Genomic DNA, 18619 nt, shown 5'->3' with positions numbered 1-18619 from the left:
TGTTCCTCTTTTTCCAGAGTTGTTTAACTCTTCTGGTCAGGAGGGACAATTCTTCTTCATCATCAGAATCTTCTGGTTCAGAGTCATCAGTATCTTCAGTTTCTGCCTGGAGAGCTTTGGTTCTGTCAGGTTTGCGTCTTTCATATCTGGACTTTAATGCTACGGACTTGTTCCTTTTCTGAGGCTCATCTTCCTCTAGTTCTATCTCATGGCTTCTGAGGGAACTGACAAGTTCTTCAAGACTTATATTGTTCAGATCCTTTGACAGCTTCAGAGCAGTAACCATGGGTCTCCATTTCTTTGGCAGACTTCTGACTATCTTTTTGACATGGTCTGCAGTTGTGTATCCTTTGTCTAGAACCTTGAGACCTGCAATCAGAGTTTGGAATCTAGAGAACATTGCCTCTATGGCTTCATCATCTTCCATTTTGAAGGCTTCATATTTCTGGATAAGCGCCAGAGCCTTTGTCTCTTTGACTTGAGAGTTTCCTTCATGAGTCATCCTTAGAGAGTCAAGTATGTCTTTGGCTGTTTCTCTGTTGGTGATCTTTTCATACTCGTTGTAAGATATAGCATTTAGGAGTATGGTTCTGGCCTTGTGATGTTTCTTGAAAACTCGTTTCTGATCATCTGACATCTTACTTCTGGGAACTTCAGCTCCATCCTCTGTGACAGGAGGTTTGTATCCATCTGTGACAATGTCCCAGAGATCAGCATCATAGCCTAGAAAGAAACTTTCAATTCTATCTTTCCAGTAATCGAATTTCTCTCCATCAAAGACAGGAGGCTTAGCATTGTAACTATCCTTTTCATTTGTGTGGGCCATAGTTTTTCTCTTTCTGGATCTCTCTACACTGTTAAGTGTTTGATTAGAAAATCAATAACAGAGCCGGAGCTCTGATACCAATTGAAGGTGAGAAAAACAAGAAAGGGGGGTTTGAATTGTTTGGAAAAATAAGCGCTTTTTCAAAATGAAAAACCACACAATGATTTTATACTGGTTCGCTTATAACACAAAGCTACTCCAGTCCACCCGGCCAAGGTGATTTCGCCTTCAACAAGGACTTAATCCACTAATCTTGAAAGATTGATTACAAACAACGTCTAAGAGAAAAATCTCTTAGTCCTCTCAAGTATACAAACTACACAGAGTCACTTGAGGAAATAAACAAACAATAGATAAAAGATTTATGTAATCTAGAGTGCTTCTAAGAAAGCAAATATTACAATAGTAAGAACAAAGTGATTCACGTTATAAGCAAAAGCTTCGTGAAGATTTAGAGAACAAGAGTGTTTTCTTGAGCGTTGATGTTTCAGTATAATTTTTGCTTGTATGTGTTGTATGCTGAATGTTGATTTGCAGTCCTTTATATAGATCAGTGAGGTAGTAGTTGAAACTGATGAGTAATAAAATGAATTTACGCCATAACATAAATAGCTTCTGCCAGGATAACTTTCTCTCCTTGAAATGACTACTTACCACATATAGTACCTTCTTTATTGAAATTGGAGATTAACGTCTCTTTCTGTATTAGGAAATCCATTTGCAATCCTTTACTTGACTTTAACGTTACTCTTTCATCATTAGTATTTCCATGATCAGAGTCTTCGTGTATCTGAGAATCTTGGAGTCTTCTATCTAGCTTCTGATGATTTCTTCAGATAGCGCCAAGAGCTTCTGAAGTTTGACATACTGTTGTTCAGAATCAGAACTTCTAGAGCGTACTTCTTGTTCAGATGCTTCTGATATTTTGCTGTTTTGCTCAGAGTTAGACTTTCTTGAACATGTTTCTACTTCAGATGCTTCTGGTCTTCTGATAATTTGTATCTGATATAATTATGTATCTGATGATTTCTTCCTTCTTTCCTTAGAACCCTGCACACTTAGAAACTTTTCGTTAGGGTGCCATTTTTGGTTTCATCCTTTGTTATCATCAAAATCATGGAATCTGTTGTAGAACAATTTTGTTCTTACAATATTATGTGGTGCACAGGTGATGTTGAAGCAGATGTCAGAATGACATTCTGACTGTTACAGGTGTTGTGGTTACAGGTGCTGTTATTATCAAAGGAGTTATATGTGGTGCATAGATTTAGGGGGAGAAGTAGTACCCTTGTGCATTTGTGTGTCTTACTAGTTGCCTATATAACTAGTAATTCTGTTTGTGTTGCACATATTTAGGGGGAGAAGAAGTACCCTTGTGCATGTGTGTATTACTAGTAGCTATAGCTAGTACTTGTGTTTTCTTTTGCTGCTGTTTAAACTGTTGTTTAACTGCTGATAGTTTTCTTGTGAACAAAAAGTACAGATATATGTTTTAGCCAAAATTTGCCAAAGGGGGAGTTTGTTGGTTCTAAGTGTTGGCAGCAATTTTGGTAAAACAAAGAGTGTTCACAAGATGTTGTGTGTGATGTCTTAACATAAGATATCCTGTGTACCTGCTGGAGCTTAAGAAACTTAATTATGCAGGATTGTTTCAGAATGTCATACACCATGTCATGACATCTGATATTGTGTACCTACTGGAGTTTAAATGGAAAACATAATTATGTAGGATTGTATCAGGATGTCATACACAATGTCATGCCACCTGATATGTTTGTACCTGCTAGAAATTATAAAAGGAACTATGGAATTATGCAGGATTGTTCTAGGATGTCAGACCCGATGTCAAGACATCCTGTACACAGAACATTCAGTATGAATGTTTGGTGTTATGTGATTGCGCAATTAATGGCAATCTATGTATGATTGAAGACCTGATTTGCAGGCGCATTCAATCATTGATTACAACCTGATTTACTTATTTTTCAAGGAGATCTAACCAGCTGTCACAAGAAGATTTAATTGGAAAATAGTTTTAGGGTTTTCAAGATGTCCAAGCCCAGCTGAAAGCTTCTATAAAAAGGGACTTGGAAAACCTGATTGAACACACAACCAGTACTGAGAGAGAGCTAGGGTTTGTATCTTGTTTAGTCGTAAGACTTGTAAGCCATTCAAGTCATCCATAGATGATTGAATTGGTCTGATTTGTGGTTGTAATTTGTCACTCAGAGCTTGTAAGCAAAAGTGTGTCTCTACTTGATCAAAGTTGTTAAGCAAGATCAAGTGTGTGTCCTCTTGATCAAAGCTGTTAAGAAAGATCAATAGTGTGTCTACTTGATTGAAACTGTGAAGTAAAATCAAGTGTGTGTTATTGAAAAGTGTTTTCTTTTCTCAAGGAATTGTTGTTTAAAATCACAAGTGTGATTGTAGGGAAGTGAATGGGTTCTCATATCTAAGAATGCTTAGATAGAAATTCCATGGGTAGAGATTAGGTGAGAAAGACTATAACTTATTGAAGTGTACGGAGAGTCTTTGAACTGATTCTATTTTAGTGGATTTCCTTCCTGGCTTGGTAGCCCCCAGATGTAGGTAAGTTGGACCGAACTGGGTTAACAATTGCTTGTGTCTCTTGCATTATTATTCTCTATCTTTATCCTGTTTGCATTACTCAGATATTAGTGTCGTGACATTACCTTCGATATCTCATATCTGATACCAGAATTTCAGTCTCGAGCATCTATACCAAAGGAGGAAAATCCCTCAATGTCCCTTATTCGGTCGTCCAAGAGCTGGTAATTTGCAGGTTTGGTCGGATCAGCGGCGGGAGGAACGACCTAACTGGTCGTCGAGAAGCTTTTGGAACAATCGGTGCAGGCATGCTCAGGGTGAACCACATATGAGGCGGGTAGGAGAAACCTGGTGGCACAGTCTGAGCAGCATGTGCTGGCTGAGGATATTGCATTCCAGTCGGAGCATTGGGGGCCTGAGGTGCCCCTATCTACGCGTGCAGGGCTGCAGGGCATGTCAATATGGGCATGGAGGTTGCCCTAGGGTAACCAAAAGGAAAAGTCGGGGCCTGACTAGTGCTCGCAGCTTGAGCGGTCTGATTGGGAAGCTGGAAGTGGAGGCGCGGGCCTCGGTAATCCTCTTCATCATTGGGGAGGTCATCAAGAACCTGACCTTGGTTGTTATCTGGACCAGCAGCATCGACCGAGGTAGTTTGGAGAGTAGGGAGAGCCCACGGGAAGCCAGCGTTTCCAGCAGCGGTATCGGCGGAGAGAGTCGGTGAGGGAAGAAAGCTCCCCCACTGGCGAGACTAACATCTAGATGTGGGGGCATTCCCCACGGGTAGGAAAAAGCAAGCCTAGCAGAGTCCATGGGAACCATTTGACGGTTCCCAGAGTTAGGCACAACAGTTTCTGCTGGAGTGTCGACAGTAGTGCCATCAACAGCATTAGGAATGGTCACCTCAACAGCAAGGGTGACGTTGGTGTAACGGGAAATTCATGATCATCAAGCTATTGACAAGCTAGAGATCAATTAACAAGAGTCGCCACCGCGCTTTTATTGTTTCTAAGGGAAAAGGGGAAAAGTACGAACAAAACCCACTAAGTAAGAAGTTTTCAAATAAAAACTAATAAAAGTCAGAGATCACAGGTAAGGGGGTTGGTTACACAGAGGGAAGGTGTTAGCACCCAAAGTGTCCTAGGTACTCCTAGGGAGCCCTTTTTGTGTGCATATGTATTTTGTACAAAACGATGTTTACAAACAAATAGAATGAGGGGATGAGAAAAGAATTCATTAATTATATTTTTGTGTTTGACAAGACCTTCGATCTTGTGCCTACGTGCCAACATAAAAATCAGGGATCAAAACCTCGTAGTTCATGATACAAATTTCAAAGTGGATGCATTGATTTTAACAAAATTTTAAGTTTGAAAGGCACAAAGGCCTAAAATTGTTTGAATGAGTTAGTTCTTTTTGGCTTTTTGAAAGTTTAAGTCGAGTATAGTTAAGTTTATTTACAAGTTTGATTTAAGAAAATAAGTTTTAAAATGCAATGACATAAGGCCAAAGTTTCTATCCCTTTAAAAGTGGTCAAAGTTTAGAACAAAGATAGTTCACACAAAGAAGATTTTGAAAATGGAGGGAGAGATTTTGAAATTAAAGAAATTGGGAGAAGATAAAGAGACTATCCTATATACAAAATTAAAAGTTTAGAGTTGAAAAGATCTGACCAAATGGGTAGCAATCCAATAGACAAAAATGTCAATAGAAACCCAGAATTCTCTTGGACTTTTAGAATCAAACAACACACTAATGCACAATTATATCATCTTGAAGAGCAAGGCATCAAATAAAGATTACCTCATCCAAGCTTATACATTCGATGATCTTCTTCAAAATAGCCCATGCAACAGATGAATTCCATAAGTCACAGGTTCAAAATAACAGCTACATCATGATCATGTTGCAGATGAATCTTAGAGAGATCTTCAAAGATGTACCAGATGACTTTCAAATTGCAGGTATTTGGTTCTTCAACAAGTTGGCATTGGCCAAGTTCTTTAGCTTATGGAGGTTGCCTAGATTCTAAGTCCATTTGCTCAAGGTCAAGCCAACTGTTCACTCAAAAGTTTTTTAGGGTTTTTTGTTGTTATTATGTACATTAATGGTCAAAGACCAAGCAAACAAGTAAAGTATATACAAACAAAATATATCACACAATATGGTCCAAATGGACAAAGTGAAAATTACATTAACATAAACAATTAGAATGATATGAACAATGGTAAATGAAATAAAGTGCTAAAAGTAAATTGCATTAAAGTAAAAGCTTGAAATTAAAAGTTAATAGTTAGTAAGTTAGGAGTTAGTATTGCTTTTCTATTCAATTCAAGACATTCTTTAGAGAATACTCAACCCATTTATCACAAGCATGGATCCTTGAACCAAAACATCTTCCAAAGGAAGGAAAGAAGGCAAAGTTTCCACACAATACCATGAAACAGGGGAAACTTACAATCTCACTAACTAGAATGCTTATGCCTTTCATGTCACAACTTTAGCGCTATGTTAATCAATCGTAATTGGACTTATGTAGAAGTCACAACTATTTGAGGTTGGGCAATAGAATTTTGGTGTTAATGCATGTTAGAGACATAATATAATGGACTATGCTCATGAAACATACCACACACAAAAAGAATATTCAAAAGGTGTGGCCTAATCTCATCCATACTCATGTCAATTTTTCAATCAACTGGCATTAGGACTTTGAGATGTCATAGGCCAAATGAAATGAATGAATGAAGAAGAGGAATGGGATGAAGTGGGAAGGGGATGAATGAAATCACAAATTGGTCAAAGGAGGACTTTTACCAAATTAATATCATTCATTCATTTTGGGAGACGGAATGTACATTCCATCAATCCCCTAAATCCAATGATATTAGTTTGACAAAGTCAAATCAACCTTGACCAAGGCCCAACAACAATAAGCAAACTCAAACAAAGTCAATACAAATTGTCAATAATATTTAATTGGCATTTATTCAATTAAAAATAATAAAATAGTGCATTTAAATCAAATATGTTTTGTCCAATTCCTAAAATCTCATCAAAACACCAAAGAAATGGCCATGAGATTTATCATAGATCAAACAAGGTCAAAGGACCTTGGAGAAAAAATTTCATAATTTTTGGACATTTAAAAATATTTTTAAACAATTAAAAACAAATGCAAAATCAATTAATTCATGAAAAATATTAATAATGATCCAAAAAATTATTTTAATTCAGAATATAAAAGAGAAAAATATTTGATTTTTTTTTGTGAAAGTCCCATATTTTATGGATCAATATTGAATTTAATATGAATTATTGAAGAAAATGCAATTAAAATAAAAATTCAGAAAATCTAAATTACGTGGACCATCAGATCTCCCACATTAATTAAGGTGGAAGATCATCTACTCTAAGTAAGATCTTCGTATCGACCCTTATGAGGAAGGCACCTCGGTGGCCTATACTACGCTACCATCGGTCTAGGCTAGCCATAATTGTAAAGGTTCTAAAAGGGGTCTTAGGGTCATTGACTCTAGTAGAAGAAAAGATGCTTACGCCGAAAGCACGATGGTCATCAATCCCTTTAAGAGAATCTACCACTAAGTGAGATTCTCGTACGATCCTAACGAGGAAGGCACCTTGTGGACCAATACTACTCAACCTCTCCTATCTCAAGCAAACTCTCAGACTCAGGTGGAGAGTCTTTCACACAAGGTTTTTTCCTTTGCAATCATTATCGCCTTCAAAATTCTTCGTCATAAAATAAGGGTTTCGAACCAACAGGCAAACAAAGAAAATATGCACAGGTTAGCAAAGAAAGCAATATATACAGAAAAATAGATAACAGATAAATCTCCACGTACGTAAAAGAGAAACAACCTAAACTAGGCTAGACTTGCTTAGGGAATATTGGTGTCCCCAGCAGAGTCGTCAGCTGTCGCTACCGGGATTTCATGATAACAAAACCGGGACTAAAGGGATGCCAAAGAGAGGCAAAGTCAGAAGAGTCGCCACCGAATTTTATTTAGTTTACCTCTATCGGAGAGGAGAGGGGGAATAGTCGATAAAACCCTCGGAAAAGAGACGCGCACGGAAAGCGCTAAAGAGAATAATGAATCGGTCTCGCAACCGAGATTTGGGTTCGGAAGTCGGTTACGTAAGGGGAAGGTAATAGCACCCCTTACGTCCATGGTACTCCATGGGAACCATTTGGGTTATTTTACATACATGGGATTTATCTATTATTGTTTTATTTTCAAAAGAATGTGTGAAAAGAAGGGGGTGTTTTTGTTATTATAATGCTCGCCAAGGATTGAAGCCCCTGTGCCTACGTATCACTCATTCGAGGATGAGGAATCAGAGCTCCGTAGTTCGGAGTAGAAAATGTTTGTGTGTTGGTTGATTTTACCTTTGAAAAAAGGGTTTTCAGGATGATGCCCTAAGGCATAAAAATGAGTTTGATGAGTTGTATTATTTTTACCTTGAATAAAGGTTTTATGAAAGAATGTTTGTGATTATTCTAGACAACAAGCCAAGCGTCTTGCATCCAAAATAATCAGAGTAAGGGTAGGAATGCTCCATTCTCACTCATTCTCCACCACTTAAGGCTCGTGGCGCACAATAATAATCATAATTATTACGTATTTTTTATTTTTGCTAAGAAAATGCCACTTGACGTTGAATCAAGGGTTTATTTTATTTGATAATGAAATTTGGCTTATGCAACATGAATGCAAAGTAACCAACAATAAATTAAAGAGTCTCATTGTAAAGTAGCCCAAGAGAAAGCCTTGTGTGTGCAAAAGTGACCTAAGCTAAACAAAGGATAATGGTCTTACAAACATGTCCCCCTAAGGTGGGGCCATAATGCCATTCTTACAACATGCATGTAAGTTACAGATGAAAATCCAAGTGTTTACAAAGTATCACAAAGAGTAAAGGAAGGCCTCCAAGCAAAGGTCCTAAGATGAAATCCTCTAAGTCCAAGTTGATTAAGAGTGGAGTGACTATTTTTGGTCTTTATCATTTTATCATGTTTTTGTTGTTTTTAATGTTTGATGACAATAAAATAAATAACAAGTAAATAAGCATGCATGATGAGTTTGTACAATGATGATGATAACGAGTACTTGAATGTAAATTACAAGGTAATGACATAAAAGTAAATCACAAGATAATGAATTACAATATCACAATAATAATGGTTAGTGATAAAAAAAGTTAGTGAAGTATAATTAGTGGTTAGTAATATGTATAAAATGAACATCTTGAGGACTATATTTCATAGGTCAAAAAGACTCAAAATATGACACATTAAGGGATAGCTTGTCATTGATGCAAAGTATTGAAAATGATTGAAAAATCAACTAACAATAGATTTGTAACAAAGAAAGTTATGCAACCCTAAGTCCATAAACATAAACATAAAGTACTTGAAATAAAGTGAACAATAAAATAAATTGCAAGGAAGTAAAGTGCAATAATGTAAATGTTAGGAGTTAGTAGTTAGTGGTTAATGGTTAGTAGAATAACAATAAGCAAATAGAATAACAAGTTAATGTAAAGAAAATGGTTTCATCTATGTATCAAATGATCCAAACATGGTTGAAATAAAGGCAACATATCAATGCCTCAAAGTATCATGAAGGATCTATTGATCAATCATTAATAGGTTTGAAACATTGAAGGTTTTATCAACTCTAAACAACCATAGCCATGATTTAATAGATCTCATCAACCAAATAAATGTGAACAACAAGTCAACGATAAATATTAAATGATAATAAGAAACAAGGTTTGATTGAAATGGTGGATAGAAAGTAGTAAGAGCAAAAAATCCCCAAAAGGGTGTAAACCCAACAAAAACCACCTGTCTCAAAGTTGACTCAATTATCTCTCAAAACACAACCCAAGAGTGAAAACCCATTTTCAAACACAAAGCAAAACCAAAAATGTCAAGGAGTTTGAGTCCAAAATATTACCAAGATTGTGGTGTCAAAACTAGGTTGTTGTTGTGTTTGAGTTTGAGAGTGAAGCAAAAAGCTTGGAAGAGGGTGGCTATGGTTGTTGTGGTAGGAAAATGGAAGAGAAGGAAGGTGTATGTTTATGTGGTGGTGGTGGATGATTATGTAAGTGAAGGTTACAGGTTTGCTACTGTTGTTGTGTGGAGATTATGGATTTTTACATGGTGGTTGGGTGGTTCAAAGAAGAAAAGAGGGTTTGGGTGAGTTATGGTTTAGGTTGAAAAGAGGAAGCTTGAATGTGATTTGGACAGAGGTTTTGTGGCTTTCAAGCTTGAAAAATGAGTTGGGATAATGCTCTATTTATAGGGTAAGCAAAGGGGTTGAAGTGGGTGAATCAAAAGGTCCTTTGTGTAAAAAACAAAGTCATTATTGTTGTCTGCGCATGTGTAATTGGTTACCATGATTAGGGTAATCGATTACACGGTCCAAAATTGCCAAAAAATCAATTTTTGGTATGTGTAATCGATTACCATGATTTGGGTAATCGATTACCCAGTCCAAAATGGCCAAAAAATCAATTTTTGGTCTCGGTAATCGATTACCATGATTAGGGTAATCGATTACCCAATATTTTTTTTTTTTAATTTTAACCGAATAACCCCAGTTTTTTTTCGGGTGTAAACATCATGCCTTGAGTATGTGTAATATGTATTTGATTATGAAATTTCAATGAAATTGTGATCATGAAATAATGAATGCATGAATGTGCAGTAGGGTCATGGATCAGATGAAAGTTATATCGGGGTATGGTGAATTTTGGGGTATGACAACTACAAATACATATTTTTGGTATTTTGGTTAGTGAAATGATAAAATACAAGTATGATATAATCACAAATTGCTTGGTGATCTCTCCCAAAACAAGCCCAATGAAAAGGGGTAAGGAGGATGCCAAAGTATGATCCCAATGTTAATGCTTATGATGAAATGCATGAGGGATCTTAAGGTCAAAATTGGGGTCTTACAATTTCCAATGAATTTTTTTTATCAAATAACTAAAGAGAAATACTTTCAATTTTATATCTGTGGACCGAATAATTTGGATTAAAGAGTTCTGATATGTAACAATTTTTTACCTGTATTACCGACTTGGAAGACATCAAAATAAAAGAAGGAAAAAAGTTAAAATTTAAAACAAATAAAGTATTTATACATATGCATTTTAGTCAAATCTAGTATATTACAAGGGTTGAGAGATAAATGTTTGGGTATAGGAAAAATCTTATCGGGAGCTCTACCATAATTTTGGGCCTAACATGCATATAAGAGCCCAACAACATCAAGCCAAACCAATAACCCATTTCTATCATCACTATATCCTCCTTCGCCACACTCTGAAAAACCAACTAAACCCTCATTTCACACTTCAATTCATCACCAAACAGAGACTAATTTCCCAAACTGCCCCATTCTTGAAAACTTTTTCCCACAATGCCCCATTCTGAAGAAAAAAAATCTCAAACTGCCCCATTTTTCTTTTAGGACTCGCCCATTGATTGGACGAGAGGATGGAGACTTTTTAACGATGACTAGGCTCGGCCATTGGTTGGCCGAGCTAGTGAAGGGAGGTTTTTTTTTATTATTTTAAAAACTATTATATAATTAAATAACTTTATTAAAATTGTTATTAAATAGTTTTCTAATTAATTCTATATTTAAATAATAAAATTGATTATTTTTTAAATAATAATAATAATATTTTCATAAAATACTAATAATAGTTTTCTAATATTATTCTATTAAAACATTAATAATAAAAATGATTATTTTTTATAATATTAGTAATAAAAATAAATATTTTTTTTAAATATTAATAGAAATGAATATTTTTTTTAAATATTAATAATAAAAATGATATGTTTCCCTCCAAATTTTCAATAATTTTTTGGAATGATATGTTTCCCTCCAAAAAAATTCGAATGATATGTTTCCCTCCAAAATTTTAATGACCGAGCAATTGCTTTGTGTTTGTACTGTCTCGGCCAATGATTGGCCGAGTATTCAAGTATTAATTTTCTATAAATAGAAGGACTTGTAAAAACTTATCTCAGAGCACAAAATCCTTTTTTTTGGTAAAAATGTTTGTTTGGGGTCTTGTATTTTATGGACATGGTGAAAAAATCAGTGTTTGTCTTGATCCGCAATGGAATTTCAGAATACTGATTTCAGCCATCCACACCGGCTTCCGACAGTTGGGTGGGCGTCGCATGAAGGTGAGGAAAGTAGAGTATCATTGTCCATACAAAACGTTGACTGATGCAAGCCCCGATGGTACGTACATATATTACCTGGATCGTATAGAAAATGATGAAGATGTTCAGTGTATGTTTTCGATACATAGTGGTGAAGTTAATAGAGGAGTTGAAGGTCCACTTGTGTTGGTTGTTGTTGATTAGTTTTTTAATTACCACTTGTGTTGGTTGTTGTTGTTGTTTAGTTGATGTAGTCGTACTTTGTAACTAGAAGCTTTTGATTATCAAATGTATTTCATAATTGTTTGTTCCCAAAAGACATTATAATTACACAATGGTTTATATATAGTACGTGCATAGTAGTTAATAATTAAAAAAAACATAATCATCTGGACGGATATTTAAAATAACAACATAATCATCTGGATGGTCGCTGGGACGATCCTGCAACATTAGGACATTTCCTACGCATGTGTCCTATTTCACGGCAAATTCCACACCTTCTCTTTTCCTTCTCAACGTCGTCCATCTCGGTTCTAATACTGGTGTTGTTTGGGCGCCCTTTCTTCCTCCTTCTCATTGAGTCGTCATGGCAAAGAGTAAATCCTTCATATTATGGCCAATTCTCCTCATGGGGAAGTCCTAGGAAACTCTCCTTATAGACCTTGAACACGTTAAGAATTTTGAAGACGTCTGGAATGTGAATGGAGTAGTCCCGACGTATGCTCGAACATGCTGCGATTACATGGGAGCAAGGTAAGTGAAATGTGATCGGGAAAATAGCAAGTGTACTATTTTGCCTTTTATAGTAATAATGGGGAAATTCCCCGAATATCGATCTCAAGGACTGCACGTTAGTATTGAGTTTAAATTATCATTCAATTAAACAAAAAGTATTAATTTGGGTTTTTTGAGTGTAAAAAGAAAATAATAAAGAAATATGAAAATAAGGGTTTATAGAGAAAAAGGAATAATGCCAGGGAAGGTGTATGATTTATCCTTGTAATTACTCTGAGATACCATTGCATCAATAAATATCAATTACTACCAGTTCTCAAGGGTATTTTCTCCCAAGTCCTTGGTGAGAAAACCTTTAATCAATCTACCCTCATTCATATGTCCATAGCCAATGAGGGTAAAGTTAAGCTGTATAATATCAAAAATACTCTGGTTCATACAGGGTATCCCTAGTCCTAGGTGATATCTACTGCAGAGTAACCTGATGAAAACCTTATCACTTGCGGTCCAGCCTAAGTGATAACCATAGATCAATCTCGATTGGTCCGAAAGAGAAAGCAATAAACACATCAAAAGGTTACCGTAAACAAAATATTATAAATGCAAATGTAAACTCAAATTCATTACAACTCTAAATCAGGGACACCCCCTAGCATTGGGGGGTTTAGCTACTCATATTGTTTAAAACCAAATCAAGATAAAAATTACACATTACAAGTAATTGAATGACTTTGATCTTCAATCGCTCCCGCTCATGAATCTCTTCAGCTCTCCAAATGCCTTGATCTCTGTAATACTTGATTGCTTCACAATACTATGGTTTGCTGTATTCCAAGATGATTTTTACTTTGGTAGAAGACCTCTTTTTATAGTGAAAGTTCCCAGCAGCAGTTGGACAGGTCCAAAGATGTCTCCACAAAGCCCGAAGAATGAAAAGCTCGGAAAAATTGGAAATATTGGGCTTGGGCTGACACGGCCCGTGTCAGTTGACACGGGTGGCCGTCTCAGCCTACTGGTCATCCTGACACGCCCCTGGCATGCCCAACACGGGGTGAAGTTCTGCCTGACACGGGTGGCCGTGTCAGGCTACTGTTTTCTTCTTCTGTTTCCCTTTCCCTGACACGGCCCGTGTCAGGTGACACGCGTGGCCGTGTCAGGCCTCCTTGTAGGTGTTTAATTGGCTGCATTGTATGGTAAAACACAAATGTCTTGACTGATGTCATGACATGTATATGTAACTACATTGTAGTTACTGCAGGACTAGCTAACACAGGATTATTGAATGCTGTGACATTCATACCTGTCAATAGATACTAAGGAACAGAAGCTCTGTTAGAACTTAGTATTCACTTGCAGTCTGGTTATCAAGGAAGAACCAGACCTGGCATAAGGCCTACTGATTGAATGTCAAACTGGATGTTGTGACATTCATCATTGACAGCAGCTACTGAAGATTGGGCAGAGTGGTGTTCTGCTATACTTCAGCATATTAGTTAGTTTGTTCTTCAAGAGAATTACAGAACTAACCTAAGGCCAACTGTGTAAATGTTAAGTTGGACACTTTGACATTTACTAATGTAAGCTGGTACTGTAGTATGGTCATATTGATCATGTACAGGTCAGCAGTTTTGTACAGTCTGGTTTCTGGGAAAACAGACTCAGCATATGGACCTTGATGTCAAGCTGAATGTCGTGACATTCATGCCTGACAGCATATGCTAAATTGTAGGTTGTTCAGTTTTCTGTTACAGCTTTCTCAGGCTATTCTTTAGGAAGTCAACAGCTTAGAGAAAATCCAGGAAATCAACAACCAAGCTACATTCAATGAACCTAACAAATAGCCTATTTGTTAGCAACCTAAATATTGAATTTGAGGGAACGTATGTGACCTAAAATTCAGGAAAATACAGGTGCAAAAGCCCAGGTGCTGCAATATAAAAAGGAAGGCATTCCTCCATTCAGTTTCAGGGATTTTGAGGCGTGAAGATTTAGTGTGTCCATCTTACTTCACTGCTGTATTTTTGTGAGTCTAGAATTAGACGTATCTTGTAAGCCAAGTCATTATCAAATAGATGATTGCTTTGGCATAGGGTGTTCATTGAGTTGTAAGTGTTGTGTCACTCAAAGCTTTTAAGCGTGAGTGCTGTGTATCTTGGTTTAAGCTGTGAAGCATAACCAAGAGTTGTTTTTGAAGTGTGACTTCAAAGTGTTTTTAATATCACTGAGGTGATTGAGGGGGAGTGAGTAGGAACTCTGATCTTAGATTAAGATTGAAATTGCATTGGGTAGGGATTAAGTGATAAGTTGTAAACGGGTGAGTTTAGCTTTGAATTGATACTACTAATAGTGGATTTCCTCCCTGGCTTGGTAGCCCCCAGATGTAGGTCATGTTGGACTGAACTGGGTGAACAATTACTTGTGTTATTTACTGTACTTACAATTAAGTTCTGCATAATCCCTGTCTGTGCAGAATTGGATGTCATAACAACCAGTGTGACATCCAAAGTCTGATAACTAGAATTTCAATTGGCATCAGAGCAGGCACCCTGCCTGTGAAGTTCTGGGTGAGATCTAGGGAAGTTACTTTCTAGTACCATGGACAAGGATTTAGGACACTCAAACAGACCACCCATGTTGGATGGATCTAATTATGATGACTGGAAGCCTCGCATGATAGCCTTCTTAAGGTCTCTAGACAGCAAAGTCTGGAGAGCTGTCAACAAGGGATGGGAACATCCAACGAGGACTGATGAAGATGGAGTCAGTGTGCAGATTCCTGAAGAAGATTGGGACAAGGAACAAGAGGCATTAGCTCTTGGAAATTCCAAAGCCTTGAATGCACTGTTCAATGGAATCACTAAGAACATCTTCAGGCTGGTGCACCATTGTGAACTAGCTAAGGAAGTTTGGGATACCCTCAAGGTAACTCATGAAGGTACTTCCAAGGTGAAGATGTCAAAACTTCAGATGCTGACAACCAAGTTTGAAAATCTGAGGATGAAAGAGGATGAGACTATTCATGACTTCCACGTGAATATTCTTGAAATTGCAAACACCTCTGGTGGACTAGGTGAGAAAATGACCGAAGAGAAACTTGTAAGAAAGATTCTCAGGTCCTTGCCTAAGAGGTTTGCTATGAAGGTCACTGCCATAGAGGAGGCTCAGGACATCAGCAATATGAAGGTAGATGAGCTCATTGGTTCTCTCCAAACCTTTGAAATGGGCTTAGGTGAGTATGCTGAGAAGAAGAAAAGCATAGCCTTTGTATCTAATGCTGAAGAGGAGGCAGAAGAAGGATATACTGGAGGTGATGAAAGTATATCAGAAGCCTTAGCCATGCTTGGAAGGCAATTCAACAAGTTCATGAAGAAGATTGATCAAAGAGGTAGACCCAATGTCAAGAACATCCCGTCTGACATTAAGAAAAGATCAACTTCTGAAGAAAAGTTCAACCATGGGAAGGGAATCCAGTGTCATGGTTGTGAAGGGTATGGACACGTCAGAGCTGAATGTCCTACTTACCTCAAATTGCAAAATAAGGGGCTAGCTATCACATGGTCTGAAGGAGATTCTGAAAGTGAATCTGAAGGAGAATCTGCCAAACATGTCACTGCACTAACTAGTGTGTGTGTCTCTGAAGATGACACAAGTGCAGATGAGCTGACCTTTGATGAACTTGCTGCAGCATACAAGAAGCTGTGTACCACCAGTGCAGAAGTACGTGCACAAGGTGAAAAGCAGAAGAAACTCATCAAGGAACTGGAAGATGAGAGACAGAAACAACTGTCTGCCATAGAAGGGCTGAATGATGAGATAGCCCTGCTGACCTCCAAGCTGAACCAGATGACCAAATCCATCAGAATGATGAATAAGGGAACTGACACCTTGGAAGAAATCCTAAAGGTGGGACAGCAGTCTGGAACCAAATCTGGGCTAGGATTTGGAAAAAGAGCTGAACACAAACGCCCAAAGGCTAAAGTTCAGAAGTTCAAGCAGATGTCAAAACCGATGTCTCAACATCGAGGAGCTAGGATGAATGATCATCAGAAGAGAATATTCCAGAATTGGAGGTGTCACCACTGTGGCAGGCTTGGACATATAAAAGCCTTCTGCTACTGGATTCATGGCTTCCCTAACAGAGCCTCACCTGTCAGACCTAAGCATAACACACGCAAGCGAGGTGTTCCCATTAAGAAGCAACAATGGTATGCTAGGATAACACACACTGCCCTAAGGGCCTCTTCCAGAGAAGACTGGTACTTTGACAGTGGATGCTCAAGACATATGACTGGTATGGAAAATCTACTGGTAGACATTCAACCTCACACCACCAGCTATGTGACTTTTGGTGATGGTGCCAAAGGAAAAATCAGAGGTGTGGGCAAACTGGACTGTTCTGGAGTGCCAAAACTGAACAATGTGCTGTTAGTAAGAGGACTAACTGCAAACCTCATCAGTATAAGTCAGCTGTGTGATCAAGGTTTTCATGTTCAGTTTACTAAGGAGCAGTGCATTGTGACAAATGGTGACAATCAGGAAGTTATGAGAGGAACCAGGTCCAAAGACAACTGCTATCTGTGGGAACCTGACCTCTCTAACTTTTCCACAACTTGCTCCTCAGCCAAGGAAGAACAGGAGGTGAAGCTGTGGCATAGAAGACTTGGCCATCTCCACTTACGTGGAATGAAGAAGATCATATCCAAGGAAGCAGTCAGAGGAATGCCAAAGCTTCTGATTGATGAAGGAAGAGTCTGTGGAGAATGCCAAGTGGGCAAGCAAACCAAGATGTCACACCCAAAGCTGGGACATTCCACAACCTCCAGAGTTCTGGAACTGCTGCACATGGACCTAATGGGACCTATGCAGGTTGAAAGTCTTGGTGGGAAGAAGTATGCCTACGTGGTGGTTGATGACCATTCCAGATACACGTGGATAAACTTCATCAGAGAGAAGTCAGATACATTTGATGTCTTCAAGGATCTGTGCATAAGACTTCAAAGAGAAAAGGACAGTTGTGTGGTCCGGATTAGAAGTGATCATGGCACTGAATTCAAGAATTCCAAGTTTGATGAGTTCTGCTCATCTGAAGGAATAAGCCATGAGTTCTCCTCCCCTATAACTCCTCAGCAGAATGGAATAGTTGAAAGAAAAAATAGAACTATTCAAGAATCTGCCAGAGCAATGATTCATGCAAAGAAGCTCCCTATGCACTTTTGGGCTGAAGCAATGAATACGGCGTGCTATGTTCACAACAGAGTCACCTTGAGAAAAGGAACCTCCTCCACTCTGTATGAAATATGGAAGGGTAGAAAACCCACTGTGAAGTACTTTCATATTTTTGGAAGTAAATGCTACATTCTCACAGATCGTGAACAGAGAAGGAAGCTAGATCCCAAAAGTGATGAAGGCGTATTTCTGGGATACTCCACGAACAGCAGAGCCTATAGAGTGTTCAACTACAGGACCAATGTCCTGATGGAATCCATAAATGTCATTGTGGATGATAAAGAGGAAGGAACCGATGTCATGGAGGATGTTGAAACATTCCTTGATAGTCCAACTGACAGTCCAGTCAAGCCTGAAGAAGTACAGGAACCTCCTCCTGAATGTGAAGTAGAAGCACCTACCAAAGTGCCATCTATCAGAATTCAGAAAGACCACCCTAAGGATCTTATCATAGGGGATCCCACCAGTGGTGTAACTACCAGGTCAAGAGGAATAAACTCAAATTCCTGCTTTGTTTCCAAGGTTGAACCAAAGAATGTGAAAGAAGCCCTGACTGATGAATACTGGATCATTGCCATGCAAGAGGAACTCGAGCAGTTCATAAGGCATGAAGTATGGGAGCTGGTTCCAAGACCTGAAGGGTCCAACATCATTGGTACCAAGTGGATCTACAAAAACAAATCTGATGAGAAAGGAGTAATTACTAGAAATAAAGCAAGACTAATAGCTCAAGGATACACTCAAGTTGAAGGAGTAGACTTTGATGAGACATTTGCTCCTGTGGCTAGACTTGAGTCCATCAGATTGCTGTTGGGGGTAGCATGCATCCTGAAGTTTAAGCTATTTCAAATGGATGTGAAGAGTGCATTCTTGAATGGCTACCTGAATGAAGAAGTCTATGTGGAACAACCCAAAGGGTTTTGTGATCCTAACCAACCTGAGCATGTATACAAGCTGAAGAAAGCCTTGTATGGGTTGAAGCAAGCACCCAGAGCTTGGTATGAAAGGTTAACCGAATTTCTGACCACAAATGGATACAGAAAGGG

This window comes from Lathyrus oleraceus, chromosome 5, assembly GCF_024323335.1.
Source record: "Lathyrus oleraceus cultivar Zhongwan6 chromosome 5, CAAS_Psat_ZW6_1.0, whole genome shotgun sequence".
NCBI lineage: Eukaryota > Viridiplantae > Streptophyta > Magnoliopsida > Fabales > Fabaceae > Lathyrus > Lathyrus oleraceus.
The sequence above is the reverse complement of the archived record's forward strand: the minus strand, read 5'-3'. Positions refer to the sequence as shown.